Raw genomic sequence first — 15689 nt, 5'->3', positions numbered from 1 at the left:
AGCAAGCATTCGGAATAGAGAGCAAGTATTTCACATGCTAACTCTCATCGGGAGTATGGTATAGAGAGCAAGCATTTCACATGCTGACTCTCATCAGGGGTATGGTATAGAGAGCAAGCATTTCACATGCTGACTCTCATCGGGAGTATGGTATAGAGAGAAAGCATTTCACATGCTGACTCTCATCAGGGGTAAGGTATAGAGAGCAAGCATTTCACATGCTGACTCTCATCGGGAGTATGGTATAGAGAGCAAGCATTTCACATGCTGACTCTCATCAGGGGTATGGTATAGAGAGCAAGCATTTCACATGTTGACTCTCATCAGGAGTATGGTATAGAGATCAAGCATTTCACATGGTGACTCTCATCGGGAGTATGGTATAGAGAGCAAGCATTTCACATGAAGACTCTCATCAGGTGTATGGTATAGAGAGCAAGCATTTCACATGAAGACTCATCAGCAGTATGGTTTGGAGAGCAAGCATTTCATCAGGAGTAAGGTATAGAGAGCAAGCATTTCACATGCTGACTCTCATCGGGAGTATGGTATAGAGAGCAAGCATTTCACATGCTGGCTGTCATCAGGAGTATGGTATAGAGAGCAAGCATTTCACATGCTGGCTCTCATCAGGAGTATGGTATAGAGAGCATTTCAAATGCTGACTCTCATCAGGAGTATGGTATAGAGAGCAAGCATTTCACATGCTGACTCTCTTCGGGAGTATGGTATAGAGAGCAAGCATTTCATCAGGAGTATGGTATAGAGAGCAAGTATTTCACATGAAGACTCTCATCAGGAGTATGGTACAGAGAGCAAGCATTTCACATGCAGACTCTCGTCAGGAGTATGGTATAGAGAGCAAGCATTTCAAATGCTGACTCTCGTCGGGAGTATGGTATAGAGAGCAAGCATTTGACATGCTGACTCTCATCGGGAGTATGGTATAGAACAAGCATTTCACATGAAGACTCTCATCAGGAGTATGGTATAGAGAGCACGCATTTCACATGCTGACTCTCATCAGGAGTACGGTATAGAGAGCACGCATTTCACATGAAGACTCATCAGAAGTATGGTATAGAGAGCAAGCATTTCACATGAAGACTCATCAGGAGTATGGTATAGAGAGCAAACATTTCATCAGGAGTATGGTATAGAGAGCAAGCATTTCACATTCTGACTCTCATCGGGAGTATGGTATAGAGAGCAAGCATTTCACATGAAGACTCATCAGGAGTATGGTATAGAGAGCAAGCATTTCACATGAAGACTCATCAGGAGTATGGTATAGAGAGCAAACATTTCATCAGGAGTATGGTATAGAGAGCAAGCATTTCACATGCTGACTCTCATCGGGAGTATGGTATAGAGCGCAAGCATTTCACATGCTGACTCTCATCAGGAGTATGGTATAGAGAGCAAGCACTTCACATGCTGACTCTCATCGGGAGTATGGTATGGAGAGCAAGGATTTCACATGAAGGCTCTCATCAGGAGTATGGTATAGAGAGCAAGCATTTCACATGCTGACTCTCATCGGGAGTATGGTATAGAGAGAAAGCATTTCACATGCTGACTCTCATCAGGGGTAAGGTATAGAGAGCAAGCATTTCACATGCTGACTCTCATCGGGAGTATGGTATAGAGAGCAAGCATTTCACATGCTGACTCTCATCAGGGGTATGGTATAGAGAGCAAGCATTTCACATGTTGACTCTCATCAGGAGTATGGTATAGAGATCAAGCATTTCACATGGTGACTCTCATCGGGAGTATGGTATAGAGAGCAAGCATTTCACATGAAGACTCTCATCAGGTGTATGGTATAGAGAGCAAGCATTTCACATGAAGACTCATCAGCAGTATGGTTTGGAGAGCAAGCATTTCATCAGGAGTAAGGTATAGAGAGCAAGCATTTCACATGCTGACTCTCATCGGGAGTATGGTATAGAGAGCAAGCATTTCACATGCTGGCTGTCATCAGGAGTATGGTATAGAGAGCAAGCATTTCACATGCTGGCTCTCATCAGGAGTATGGTATAGAGAGCATTTCAAATGCTGACTCTCATCAGGAGTATGGTATAGAGAGCAAGCATTTCACATGCTGACTCTCTTCGGGAGTATGGTATAGAGAGCAAGCATTTCATCAGGAGTATGGTATAGAGAGCAAGTATTTCATATGAAGACTCTCATCAGGAGTATGGTACAGAGAGCAAGCTTTTCACATGCAGACTCTCGTCAGGAGTATGGTATAGAGAGCAAGCATTTCAAATGCTGACTCTCGTCGGGAGTATGGTATAGAGAGCAAGCATTTGACATGCTGACTCTCATCGGGAGTATGGTATAGAACAAGCATTTCACATGAAGACTCTCATCAGGAGTATGGTATAGAGAGCACGCATTTCACATGCTGACTCTCATCAGGAGTACGGTATAGAGAGCACGCATTTCACATGAAGACTCATCAGAAGTATGGTATAGAGAGCAAGCATTTCACATGAAGACTCATCAGGAGTATGGTATAGAGAGCAAACATTTCATCAGGAGTATGGTATAGAGAGCAAGCATTTCACATTCTGACTCTCATCGGGAGTATGGTATAGAGAGCAAGCATTTCACATGAAGACTCATCAGGAGTATGGTATAGAGAGCAAGCATTTCACATGAAGACTCATCAGGAGTATGGTATAGAGAGCAAACATTTCATCAGGAGTATGGTATAGAGAGCAAGCATTTCACATGCTGACTCTCATCGGGAGTATGGTATAGAGCGCAAGCATTTCACATGCTGACTCTCATCAGGAGTATGGTATAGAGAGCAAGCATTTCACATGCAGACTCTCATCGGGAGTATGGTATAGAAAGCAAGCGTTCGTTATAGAGAGCAAGCATTTCCCATGCTGACTCTCATCGGGAGTATGGTATAGAGAGCAAACATTTCACATGCCGACTCTCATCAGGGGTATGGTATAGAGAGCAAGCATTTCACATGCTGACTCTCATCAGGAGTATGGTATAGACAGCAAGCATTTCACATGCTGACTCTGATCGGGAGTATGGTATAGAGACAAAGCATTTCACATGCTGACTCTCATCAGGGGTAAGGTATAGAGAGCAAGCATTTCACATGCTGACTCTCATCGGGAGTATGGTATAGAGAGCAAGCATTCAGAATAGAGAGCAAGTATTTCACATGCTAACTCTCATCGGGAGTATGGTATAGAGAGCAAGCATTTCACATGCTGACTCTCATCAGGGGTATGGTATAGAGAGCAAGCATTTCACATGCTGACTCTCATCAGGAGTATGGTATAGAGAGCACACATTTCACATGCTGACTCTCATCAGGAGTACGGTATAGAGAGCAAGCATTTCACATGAAGACTCATCAGGAGTATGGTATAGAGAGCAAGCATTTCACATGAAGACTCATGAGGAGTATGGTATAGAGAGCAAACATTTCATCAGGAGTATGGTATAGAGAGCAAGCATTTCACATGCTGACTCTCATCGGGAGTATGGTATTGAGAGCAAGCATTTCACATGCTCGCTCTCATCAGGAGTATGGTATAGAGAGCATTTCAAATGCTGACTCTCATCAGGCGTATGGTATAGAGAGCAAGCATTTCACATGCTGACTCTCGTCTGGAGTATGCTATAGAGAGCAAGCATTTCATCAGGAGTATGGTGTAGAGAGCGAGCATGTCACATGCAGACTCTCATTAGGAGTATGGTATAGAGAGCATGTCACATGCTGACTCTCATCATGAGTATGGTATAGAGAGCATGTCACATGCTGACTCTCATCAGGGGTATGGTACAGAGAGCAAGCATTTGACATGCTGACTCTCATCGGGAGTATGGTATAGAACAAGCATTTCACATGAAGGCTCTCATCAGGAGTATGGTATAGAGAGCAAGCATTTGACATGCTGACTCTCGTCGGGAGTATGGTATAGAGAGCAAGACTTTCACATGCAGACTCTCATCGGGAGTATGGTATAGAGTGCAATCATTCGTTATAGAGAGCAAGCATTTCACATGCTGACTCTCATCGGGAGTATGGTATAGAGAGCAAGCCTTTCACATGTTGACTCTCATCAGGAGTATGGTATAGAGAGCAAGCATTTCACATGCTGACTCTCATCGGGAGTATGGTATGGAGAGCAAGGATTTCACATGAAGGCTCTCATCTGGAGTATGGTATAAAGAGCAAGCATTTCACATGCAGACTCTCATCGGGAGTATGGTATAGAAAGCAAGCGTTCGTTATAGAGAGCAAGCATTTCCCATGCTGACTCTCATCGGGAGTATGGTATAGAGAGCAAACATTTCACATGCCGACTCTCATCAGGGGTATGGTATAGAGAGCAAGCATTTCACATGCTGACTCTCATCAGGAGTATGGTATAGACAGCAAGCATTTCACATGCTGACTCTGATCGGGAGTATGGTATAGAGAGAAAGCATTTCACATGCTGACTCTCATCAGGGGTAAGGTATAGAGAGCAAGCATTTCACATGCTGACTCTCATCGGGAGTATGGTATAGAGAGCAAGCATTTCATCTGGAGTATGGTATAGAGAGCAAGCATTTCACATGCAGACTCTCATCGGGAGTATGGTATAGAGAGCAAGCATTCGTTATAGAGAGCAAGTATTTCACATGCTGACTCTCATCGGGAGTATGGTATAGAGAGCAAACATTTCACATGCCGACTCTCATCAGGGGTATGATACAGAGAGCAAGCATTTCACATGTTGACTCTCATCACGAGTATGGTATAGAGAGCAAGCATTTCACATGCTGACTCTCATCGGGAGTATGGTATAGAGATAAAGCATTTCACATGCTGACTCTCATCAGGGGTAAGGTATAGAGAGCAAGCATTCCACATGCTGACTCTCATCGGGAGTATGGTATAGAGAGCAAGCATTTCATCTGGAGTATGGTATAGAGAGCAAGCATTTCACATGCAGACTCTCATCGGGAGTATGGTATAGAGAGCAAGCATTCGGAATAGAGAGCAAGTATTTCACATGCTAACTCTCATCGGGAGTATGGTATAGAGAGCAAGCATTTCACATGCTGACTCTCATCAGGGGTATGGTATTGAGAGCAAGCATTTCATATGCTGACTCTCATCAGGAGTATGGTATAGAGAGCACGCATTTCACATGCTGACTCTCATCCGGAGTATGGTATAGAGAGCAAGCATTTCATCAGGAGTATGGTAGAGAGAGCAAGCATTTCACATGCAGACTCTCATCGGGAGTATGGTATAGAGAGCAAGCATTCGTTATAGAGAGCAAGCATTTCACATGCTGACTCTCATCAGGAGTATGGTATAGAGAGCAAGCATTTCACATGCCAACTCTCATCAGGGGTATGGTATAGAGAGCAAGCATTACACATGTTGACTCTCATCAGGAGTATGGTATAGAGATCAAGCATTTCACAAGGTGACTCTCATCGGGAGTATGGTATAGAGAGCAAGCATTTCACATGAAGACTCTCATCAGGTGTATGGTATAGAGAGCAAGCATTTCACATGAAGACTCATCAGCAGTATGGTATGGAGAGCAAGCATTTCATCAGGAGTAAGGTATAGAGAGCACGCATTTCACATGCTGACTCTCATCGGGAGTATGGTATAGAGAGCAAGCATTTCACGTGCTGGCTGTCATCAGGAGTATGGTATAGAGAGCAAGCATTTCACATGCTGGCTCTGTAGTGATACACGAAATTGCAACCTTGCCAATCAGGGCTTTAGATGACAGCATTAGCCGCTGAAAGCCAATAGTGTATTCAAGGTATGTGCTAAAAATGCTGACAGTAGTCTGTTGTAGCACTTCCATTATCCAGTAGTGAGCTACAAGGGATATGCAGGCCTAGTATGAAATAGGTCACATTATGCATTGTTGATAGACCGGCAGGGAGAGGGTCCCTAGCTATGTAGCTAATAGGTATTTTTGGAGTGTTTGGAACATCATGGCACCTATATAGCGCTTAGATAGCCAGTCTTAAGCGCTATAAACACTAAGCTATGAGTGCATGCCTTTTAGAGCTTGCAGATGGGGTTAATACATCCCTGCTTCCCTTAGAATATTCAGCCTCACTAACGGTAGCCCTGGCTCCAAGCTAATCTTCCTTTTCTCTGGGAAGGTACTGATAAGACATTCCTCAGCCAGCGCAGATGGGAACCAGGGAGGGGTAGGAGCGAGCAGGGAGCATCTCAGAGAGAGCTGGGTTTTTTCCATGAACCAGCACATATTTTTGCACAGGGAAAGTTCTGGAACTATGCGTCATGGTGACTGACATCACGAGATTATAAAATATCCATGCACACATGACTCGGGGGGAGATCGTCCTGTGGACTTGATTCGTGTACAGTCAAGTGCCCGGAATTGGCTCTCACGGTGTCCTCCAGCATTGTTTTTCTATGAAAAGCCCAGGTCTCCCAGTGCTGATTAAAGGGACGTAAGACTGTGTTTCTCTATGTTTTCTCTATGTTTCTCTATATTTCTCTATGTTTCTCTATGTTTATCTAAGTTCCATGTTTCACTATATTTTGCATTGTTCTAAGTTTATGCTTTGTAATATTCTTTAACTTGAATCCCAAATGTATATGAAATTCACTGCTTAGAATAAATATGCTAAAACTTTGAGGGTGTCATTTGTCACTAGCATGAGATCACTGCTCAGCACAATAGAACCTGTATTTTGGGCTGAATTGGGTATTTTTGCTCTCAAAGGGCTGGCCCCGAGGAAGATTTTGCCCATATCAAGACATTTGGTGGCAGCTTTGTGGGATTTGTGAAGAGCAGTGCCATGCTGACATGACAAATGGTGTGAGAGAACACAGTGTAGAGTGGGGAGCAGGCTGTCACATTTCCTTGGTGGTCTTACTGCAGCTCTGAGACTTCAAAAGGCAGCAATGTTGTGTCCGCTTGCCGTGGCCGATAGCTTGTGTGGTTAAGACTCCCTTCAGTAAATCAGTCGTGACTGACTTATTGCATGGGACTGGTGCCAGGGAGTACAAGGAGATAAACGAGCGGGAAATGGCTTTGTTTAAAGCACTCCGATGAATGGTCAAGAAAGATGTATGCTCAATTAGAAAAGAATTTTATCATGCGGTTTCCCCAGTTTAAAGTTGTAATTTGGAATGCATAGTGAGACGGAGTTCTCATCTCTATTCTGTCATGAGGGCAGGAAAAAAATGTTGCAAGGATTTGACATGCAAATTATGAAAAGTGATTTAACCATTGACTCAGCCCCAGTGTGCTAGCGAGTGGGGGCTGTAATGTTCGGAGGCGAAGGTTCGCTTTTTTGATGTATGCTTTTGAAGGGTTGGCATTCCTGAATAATGAGGAGCCATGCTTAGGAGAATGAGTAACATCTGTGCTGAGAGCCTAAAGAGTTTTTTTTTTCTTTTGGCAACTGTAAAATTCCATGTGCTGGTGGTGGCGAATTTTGTTTAAAGGAAACACACTAAAATGGTTATATTGCATTTTAAGCTGTGCCATGCTTTTAATGGGTGAGAGACTCACTTAAAAGGAAAGTGAGTGAATGTTATTTGGACTTTCGATTTGTGTGTATTGATTTGAATTTGCAGAATCAGTTTGCAATGGTTTGGGGGAAAAAACAATTTATATTTTTCTAAATTGCCCCTGGAGTATTTTTGATCCCATGCTATGCCATGGATTTGTGCTGTTGCCTTATAAGTGATGTATGATTTGGAAATAGTAACCTGTTGACTGTGATACATGGTGAAAAAATGTTGTTGACACATTAAACAGCCCACAAGTAATAGAGTGTGGGTTGCTCTTGCAGGAAAACGTGCAGGGAGCTGCACTAAACATTGGCATTTTTTATTTTTTAAATGCACTGAAATGAGTGGTTATAGTTTGGCAATGGTACAACAGAATGAAACATCTGTGTGTGATAAGATAGCACAAAGATTTAGTGGGTTGTGAGTTCTCTTGAAAGATCGCACATTACAAGAAAAGAAAACGTATGCTTTTAAATGGGACATTAATCAGTTTAAAAACAGGCAAAAAAGACGCTTTGACATTTTGCAAAATTACATGGAGTAGAATCTGATGACAAGAAAAGTGCCGCTTTTGAAAACAAGAGTCTTGCTGTGTGTGCAGAGCTTGTGCCTTGAAGCTGTCTTGGGCGAGGTGCGTGAAGGCAAACAAAAGCAGAAACAGTACAAGAAAGAGTTAATCTGGGTGAACTGTCTGAAACGAGTGCTTCCCATTGAAGCCGCCACAGTGTAAGAGTTATAGTCAAAAGAGATAAGCATGCTGCGTGCTCATGGCGCTCCCAGGTGCACACGAAAGATAAACATGCCTGCATTCCTGAGGAAGGGGGAGCAAAGACAGAGAGCTGTTCAGAAGTAAAGAATTTGCCCATGAACACTGTGGTAGGGAAACAAAGGCTTCATGCAGGATGGCAGACGGGCACATCACATCTGAACATTTACCTATGCATCTGTGAATGGGCCAAGAAAAGACAGCTGCCCATTCCAACAGACATTACTGTGCAAACCGCATTCCAATGTGATGTGATGTGATGTGAAGTGAAACGCTATTGCTGTGCAAGCTGCATTCCAATGCTCCATGTGATGTGAACTGAAGTAAAGCGCTGTGCACTGGAGAAGAAACCTCTAGGCGCTTTGAGAAGAGAAAATACACATCTGGCAAACTGCAAGCTACATTGCCAGGGGATGGAATAACTGACAAAGACATTATGGCATTCCAGATGGAAGCAAAACTGACAAAAGTGCTTAGCCGTTTTGCAAAAGACAACATGCAGAGCGGGGCTTTGAAGTACAACATGAACACTGCACATTAGCCATGATCCAGAAGCCACACGGCTTAGTGCAAGAATGAATGATTTGTTGAAGCAACAAAAGAAACTGACTTAGACTATCGCACTCAAAGGGGTGGTTCAGGAAACAGCAAACACCTTTTGAAAAAATGACAAGTGAAAAAACCAGAGGCCTGAAAGACACTGCCTGTAAGGAAAGAAAAATAAACAGCTGCTTGTGCAACTGTAAGCGGTATTGGACTGAAAGACTTTACCTTTGAAAAATGGAGTGATGCCAGCAGGGCAAACTAAATCAAGATCATGAGACACTGGAAGAAAGTTGGCGCCTGGCATTTGTGATCGCTTTGGTGAAAAAGAAAAGCATTGTGCGACCTGGGTACTTACTATATGGCTTTGTAAAAGCACAGATCAGTCTGAGGTACCATTGACCAACTATGATTGCATTGCACAAATGAGTTTGTGATTAGGCAGCCACACCCTGTATGGTTGAGTGTAAATAAGCCCCCAGAAACATGCAGAAGGGTGATAAATAATTGCAGTAGCAATGATAAAGTGTGTAGTTACCTGATGAGACTTTTTGAAGATGGGGGTGGCATTATGGGAAGGGGTGGATAACGCTGATATTGAAGTTTTGATGACATCCTAACATGAAGAATAATGATATTGAACTTTTGATGAAATCCTAACATTTCTGTTTGTATTTTGCCTAGGCAAATAACCAAGAAATAGATTGGGGGGTAGACGTGTGCAAATGTCGGGTGACACTGATCAAGGAAACAGGCGCATTCTCAGAGAAAGCGAGCCACTGCGACATGCTATTTCAACTTTAAACGTGCCCTGCACCGCACTCAATGCTGCTGCAACCTGTGAGAAGTGTCCAACAGAGTAATAACTCTTGCTGAACTGGCACGGTGCAGACTTGGCTAATTATCAAATATTTGATGCTACACATTCAAATGATTCAGTTGCTGGAAATAACTTAATTGACATGACTTGCCCTTTCTTGTTTAAAGGACTATGGACAATGAATTGTGGACTGTAACATCAGGCACCACATACAGCTGTGTGACACAGCAATTGAATGCTAACACATTGAAAAATGGTTTTTAAATGCACTGTTGAGATGACTCTGAAAAAACGAAATGGTTTTACTCTTCCAACTGAATTGCTTTAACCAGAGATGTTTTGTTTTTTGAAAAAAAAAAAAAAAAAATATTCTACATTGCACGTAGGCAGGAAAATGATTTATGAATTGTTGGGGCAGCAGGATTATGCAAGCAGGAGTGTAATTTATTTTGAGATAAGATGAGTGCGCACATCAAAGTCACCTGTGCGTAGGTTAAGATTCTTAATTGAAGTAATGCTGCCAAGTGTGTGAGCTATAATTTGAAATGGTAATCTTTGAAACACTGGATACTTTTACAGCCAGCTTAAGGCAGGTAAATGAAACCATGACTGACTTGATGTTTGATTTTATGACACAGAGTGTGACACGGTTTTTGTTAAACCAACCAGTTTCATGTTTTGTGGGGACAGCTGTCTCCAGCACACTAATGCAAAGAGTCACCTTTTGATTGTAGACATTTGGAATAATTCTTTGGAAAAGCGCTACAAATGAGTATCCACATGGAATTGCTAGCGCACTGGCCTGGCACATTGTCAGGCATCTTTTGTCACTGAATGGATACCATTTGTTTAATTTGTCTAATGTGATGTTTTTCTGACCAAGAACTGCAGCGAGTGTTCTCGCCAAGATTTTATGGACTATAACTTGACTAAGGCATTTTACCATGGTGTGATGAAACAGCCACTGCCGGATAGTAGTATGGTGTTTGTGGCTAAAGTTATTATTGTATATGGTAGATATCCCACTTGAAGAAGAGTATTCTCCAAGTCACAATAGGTAGACACTGTGAACCTGTTAGATTTTCCAGTAGTAAGACAACATGTAAATTGTAGGCTGGTAATGCACACCTTCATTATTACAGTGATACACTTAGACATAGGTTTATCATGAGGCAATGTTTCCTTAGTACTACCAAGCTGCTACAAATGGAGTCCATTTCTATGGCCCATCACCAGAGTGTGCGTAGCTAGGGAGCTAGATTCATTAATTGCAGGAGCTTTATATGCTTGTGACATAGAAACTGTGCACAATAAGCTAGCCACTATGGGTTCTGATGCCAGCTCTGCTATAGAACTTCTGGCCTAGTGGGGCCCATTGATATGCCCAGCACTGCTACAAGTATTGACAGCCAACTGAAGATGACAGAATTTTAGACATGAAGACATTTTTGTCTGCCATAGGGCAGGTCAACAAGACTGCTAAATACACACAATGCATTGTATGGCAAACATTGTTAAATCAGCAGGTGTTGGCTTTTTACTGGGTGGGGGCGACCATCCTCCACACACTGACACGCAGAGCTACAGTTACCAGCATACATATGGATTGAATTGCTTGCTTTTGATTGCATGAATAACACATGCCATGCTTTGATGTAAATTAGTAGAATTGTTTTTATTTAGATAACCTGGTGCCCATGGGTTCACCTTGTTCACGAAATTAGATGGTTTCTGGTTGGGTTCCACCTACCTGGGGGAAGTGTCTAGTCACACAGCCCATAGTCACGCTTGAATGCCCTGGGATCAGGGGGAGGTAGGCCCTTAGAGTGAAAGGCTGCCAGGTTTTAGAATTAGTAACCATACATAAATGCAATAGTGCATTGTAGAGTAGACTACACTGGATTGCCTTGACATTTTAACTGCATGCTGCTTTTTAACTGACAATCAGTTATACAAAATTGATTTAGGTATTTTTGTGTAGGCCATGTTTTGGCTAGAGTAAATGTCCATGTTCACTTGGTGTAGGTATTTTTGTGTAGGCCAGGTTTTGGCAAGGGTATATGTCACTGTTCACTTTGTGTACATTTTTGTTTAGGTAGTGTTTTACCTTGCATGCCACGCTAACTAACCGCTAGAAGATAGTTTGCTTAAACCTCTTGCAAAGCCCCTAGGTCTTTATCACTGCACTAAATACTATATTGATAGGTATTAGTCAGCATTTGTCGCACAAACGTTGAATAGGGGTGGAATGTAGTGATACACGAAATTGCAACCTTGCCAATCAGGGCTTTAGATGACAGCATTAGCCGCTGAAAGCCAATAGTGTATTCAAGGTATGTGCTAAAAATGCTGACAGTAGTCTGTTGTAGCACTTCCATTATGCAGTAGTGAGCTACAAGGGATATGCAGGCCTAGTATGAAATAGGTCACATTATGCATTGTTGATAGACCGGCAGGGAGAGGGTCCCTAGCTATGTAGCTAATAGGTATTTTTGGAGTGTTTGGAACATCATGGCACCTATATAGCGCTTAGATAGCCAGTCTTAAGCGCTATAAACACTAAGCTATGAGTGCATGCCTTTTAGAGCTTGCAGATGGGGTTAATACATCCCTGCTTCCCTTAGAATATTCAGCCTCACTAACGGTAGCCCTGGCTCCAAGCTAATCTTCCTTTTCTCTGGGAAGGTACTGATAAGACATTCCTCAGCCAGCGCAGATGGGAACCAGGGAGGGGTAGGAGCGAGCAGGGAGCATCTCAGAGAGAGCTGGGTTTTTTCCATGAACCAGCCCATATATTTGCACAGGGAAAGTTCTGGAACTATGCGTCATGGTGACTGACATCACGAGATTATAAAATATCCATGCACACATGACTCGGGGGGAGATCGTCCTGTGGACTTGATTCGTGTACAGTCAAGTGCCCGGAATTGGCTCTCACGGTGTCCTCCAGCATTGTTTTTCTATGAAAAGCCCAGGTCTCCCAGTGCTGATTAAAGGGACGTAAGACTGTGTTTCTCTATGTTTTCTCTATGTTTCTCTATATTTCTCTATGTTTCTCTATGTTTATCTAAGTTCCATGTTTCACTATATTTTGCATTGTTCTAAGTTTATGCTTTGTAATATTCTTTAACTTGAATCCCAAATGTATATGAAATTCACTGCTTAGAATAAATATGCTAAAACTTTGAGGGTGTCATTTGTCACTAGCATGAGATCACTGCTCAGCACAATAGAACCTGTATTTTGGGCTGAATTGGGTATTTTTGCTCTCAAAGGGCTGGCCCCGAGGAAGATTTTGCCCATATCAAGACAGGCTCTCATCAGGAGTATGGTATAGAGAGCATTCAAAATGCTGACTCTCATCAGGAGTATGGTATAGAGAGCAAGCATTTCACATGCTGACTCTCTTCGGGAGTATGGTATAGAGAGCAAGCATTTCATCAGGAGTATGGTACAGAGAGCAAGCATTTCACATGCAGACTCTCGTCAGGAGTATGGTATAGAGAGCAAGCATTTCAAATGCTGACTCTCGTCGGGAGTATGCTATAGAGAGCAAGCATTTGACATGCTGACTCTCATCGGGAGTATGGTATAGAACACGCATTTCACATGAAGGCTCTCATCAGGAGTATGGTATAGAGAGCAAGCATTTGACATGCTGACTCTCATCGGGAGTATGGTATAGAACAAGCATTTCACTTGAAGGCTCTCATGAGTATGGTCTAGAGAGCAAGCATTTCACATGAAGGCTCTCATCAGGAGTATGGTATAGAGAGCAAGCATTTCACATGCAGACTCTCATCGGGAGTATGGTATAGAGAGCAAACATTTCACATGCCGACTCTCATCAGGGGTATGATATAGAGAGCAAGCATTTCACATGTTGACTCTCATCAGGAGTATGGTATAGAGAGCAAGCATTTCACATGCTGACTCTGATCAGGAGTATGGTATAGATAGAAAGCATTTCACATGCTGACTCTCATCAGGGGAAAGGTACAGAGCGCAAGCATTTCACATGCTGACTCTCATCGGGAGTATGGTATAGAGAGCAAGCATTTCATCTGGAGTATGGTATAGAGAGCAAGCATTTCACATGCAGACTCTCATCAGGAGTATGGTATAGAGAGCACGCATTTCACATGCTGACTCTCATCGGGAGTACGGTATAGAGAGCAAGCATTTCACATGAAGACTCATCAGGAGTATGGTATAGAGAGCAAGCATTTCACATGAAGACTCATTAGGAGTATGGTATAGAGAGCAAACATTTCATCAGGAGTATGGTATAGAGAGCAAGCATTTCACATGCTGACTCTCATCGGGAGTATGGTATAGAGCGCAAGCATTTCACATGCTGACTCTCATCAGGGGTAAGGTATAGAGAGCAAGCATTTCACATGCTGACTCTCATCGGGAGTATGGTATAGAGAGCAAGCATTTCACATGCTCGCTCTCATCAGGAGTATGGTATAGAGAGCATTTCAAATGCTGACTCTCATCAGGAGTATGGTACAGAGAGCAAGCATTTCACATGCTGCCTCTCGTCAGGAGTATGCTATAGAGAGCAAGCATTTCATCAGGAGTATGGTGTAGAGAGCGAGCATGTCACATGCAGACTCTCATTAGGAGTATGGTATAGAGAGCATATCACATGCTGACTCTCATCAGGAGTATGGTATAGAGAGCATGTCACATGCTGACTCTCATCAGGGGTATGGTATAGAGAGCAAGCATTTGACATGCTGACTCTCATCAGGAGTATGGTATAGAGAGCACGCATTTCACATGCTGACTCTCATCCGGAGTATGGTATAGAGAGCAAGCATTTCATCAGGAGTATGGTAGAGAGAGCAAGCATTTCACATGCAGACTCTCATCGGGAGTATGGTATAGAGAGCAAGCATTTCACATGCTGACTCTCATCAGGGGTAAGGTATAGAGAGCAAGCATTTCACATGCTGACTCTCATCGGGAGTATGGTATAGAGAGCAAGCATTTCATCTGGAGTATGGTATAGAGAGCAAGTATTTCACATGCTAACTCTCATCGGGAGTATGGTATAGAGAGCAAGCATTTCACATGCTGACTCTCATCAGGAGTATGGTATAGAGAGCACGCATTTCACATGCTGACTCTCATCCGGAGTATGGTATAGAGAGCAAGCATTTCATCAGGAGTATGGTAGAGAGAGCAAGCATTTCACATGCAGACTCTCATCGGGAGTATGGTATAGAGAGCAAGCATTCGTTATAGAGAGCAAGCATTTCACATGCTGACTCTCATCAGGAGTATGGTATAGAGAGCAAGCATTTCACATGCCAACTCTCATCAGGGGTATGGTATAGAGAGCAATCATTTCACATGTTGACTCTCATCAGGAGTATGGTATAGAGATCAAGCATTTCACATGGTGACTCTCATCGGGAGTATGGTATAGAGAGCAAGCATTTCACATGAAGACTCTCATCAGGTGTATGGTATAGAGAGCAAGCATTTCACATGAAGACTCATCAGCAGTATGGTATGGAGAGCAAGCATTTCATCAGGAGTAAGGTATAGAGAGCACGCATTTCACATGCTGACTCTCATCGGGAGTATGGTATAGAGAGCAAGCATTTCACGTGCTGGCTGTCATCAGGAGTATGGTATAGAGAGCAAGCATTTCACATGCTGGCTCTCATCAGGAGTATGGTATAGAGAGCATTTCAAATGCTGACTCTCATCAGGAGTATGGTATAGAGAGCAAGCATTTCACATGCTGACTCTCTTCGGGAGTATGGTATAGATAGCAAGCATTTCATCAGGAGTATGGTACAGAGAGCAAGCATTTCACATGCAGACTCTCGGCAGGAGTATGGTATAGAGAGCAAGCATTTCAAATACTGACTCTCGTCGGGAGTATGCTATAGAGAGCAAGCATTTGACATGCTGACTCTCATCGGGAGTATGGTATAGAACACGCATTTCACATGAAGGCTCTCATCAGGAGTATGGTATAGAGA

General features: G+C 42.9%; 1 protein-coding gene across 2 annotated transcripts in view; it reads right to left on the bottom strand.

Annotated features, from left to right (window-relative positions):
• The window catches only part of RHBDL3 (rhomboid like 3), a 1128603-nt gene that overhangs the window by 246429 nt on the left and 866485 nt on the right, over nt 1-15689 (bottom strand). The window lies entirely within an intron of this gene.

Source organism: Ambystoma mexicanum, chromosome 3q (genome assembly GCF_040938575.1).
Source record: "Ambystoma mexicanum isolate Mex_15411 chromosome 3q, UKY_AmexF1_1, whole genome shotgun sequence".
NCBI classification, from domain to species: Eukaryota; Metazoa; Chordata; class Amphibia; order Caudata; family Ambystomatidae; genus Ambystoma; species Ambystoma mexicanum.
Note: the sequence above shows the minus strand (reverse complement) of the source record. Positions and strands in the feature narration are given on the sequence as shown.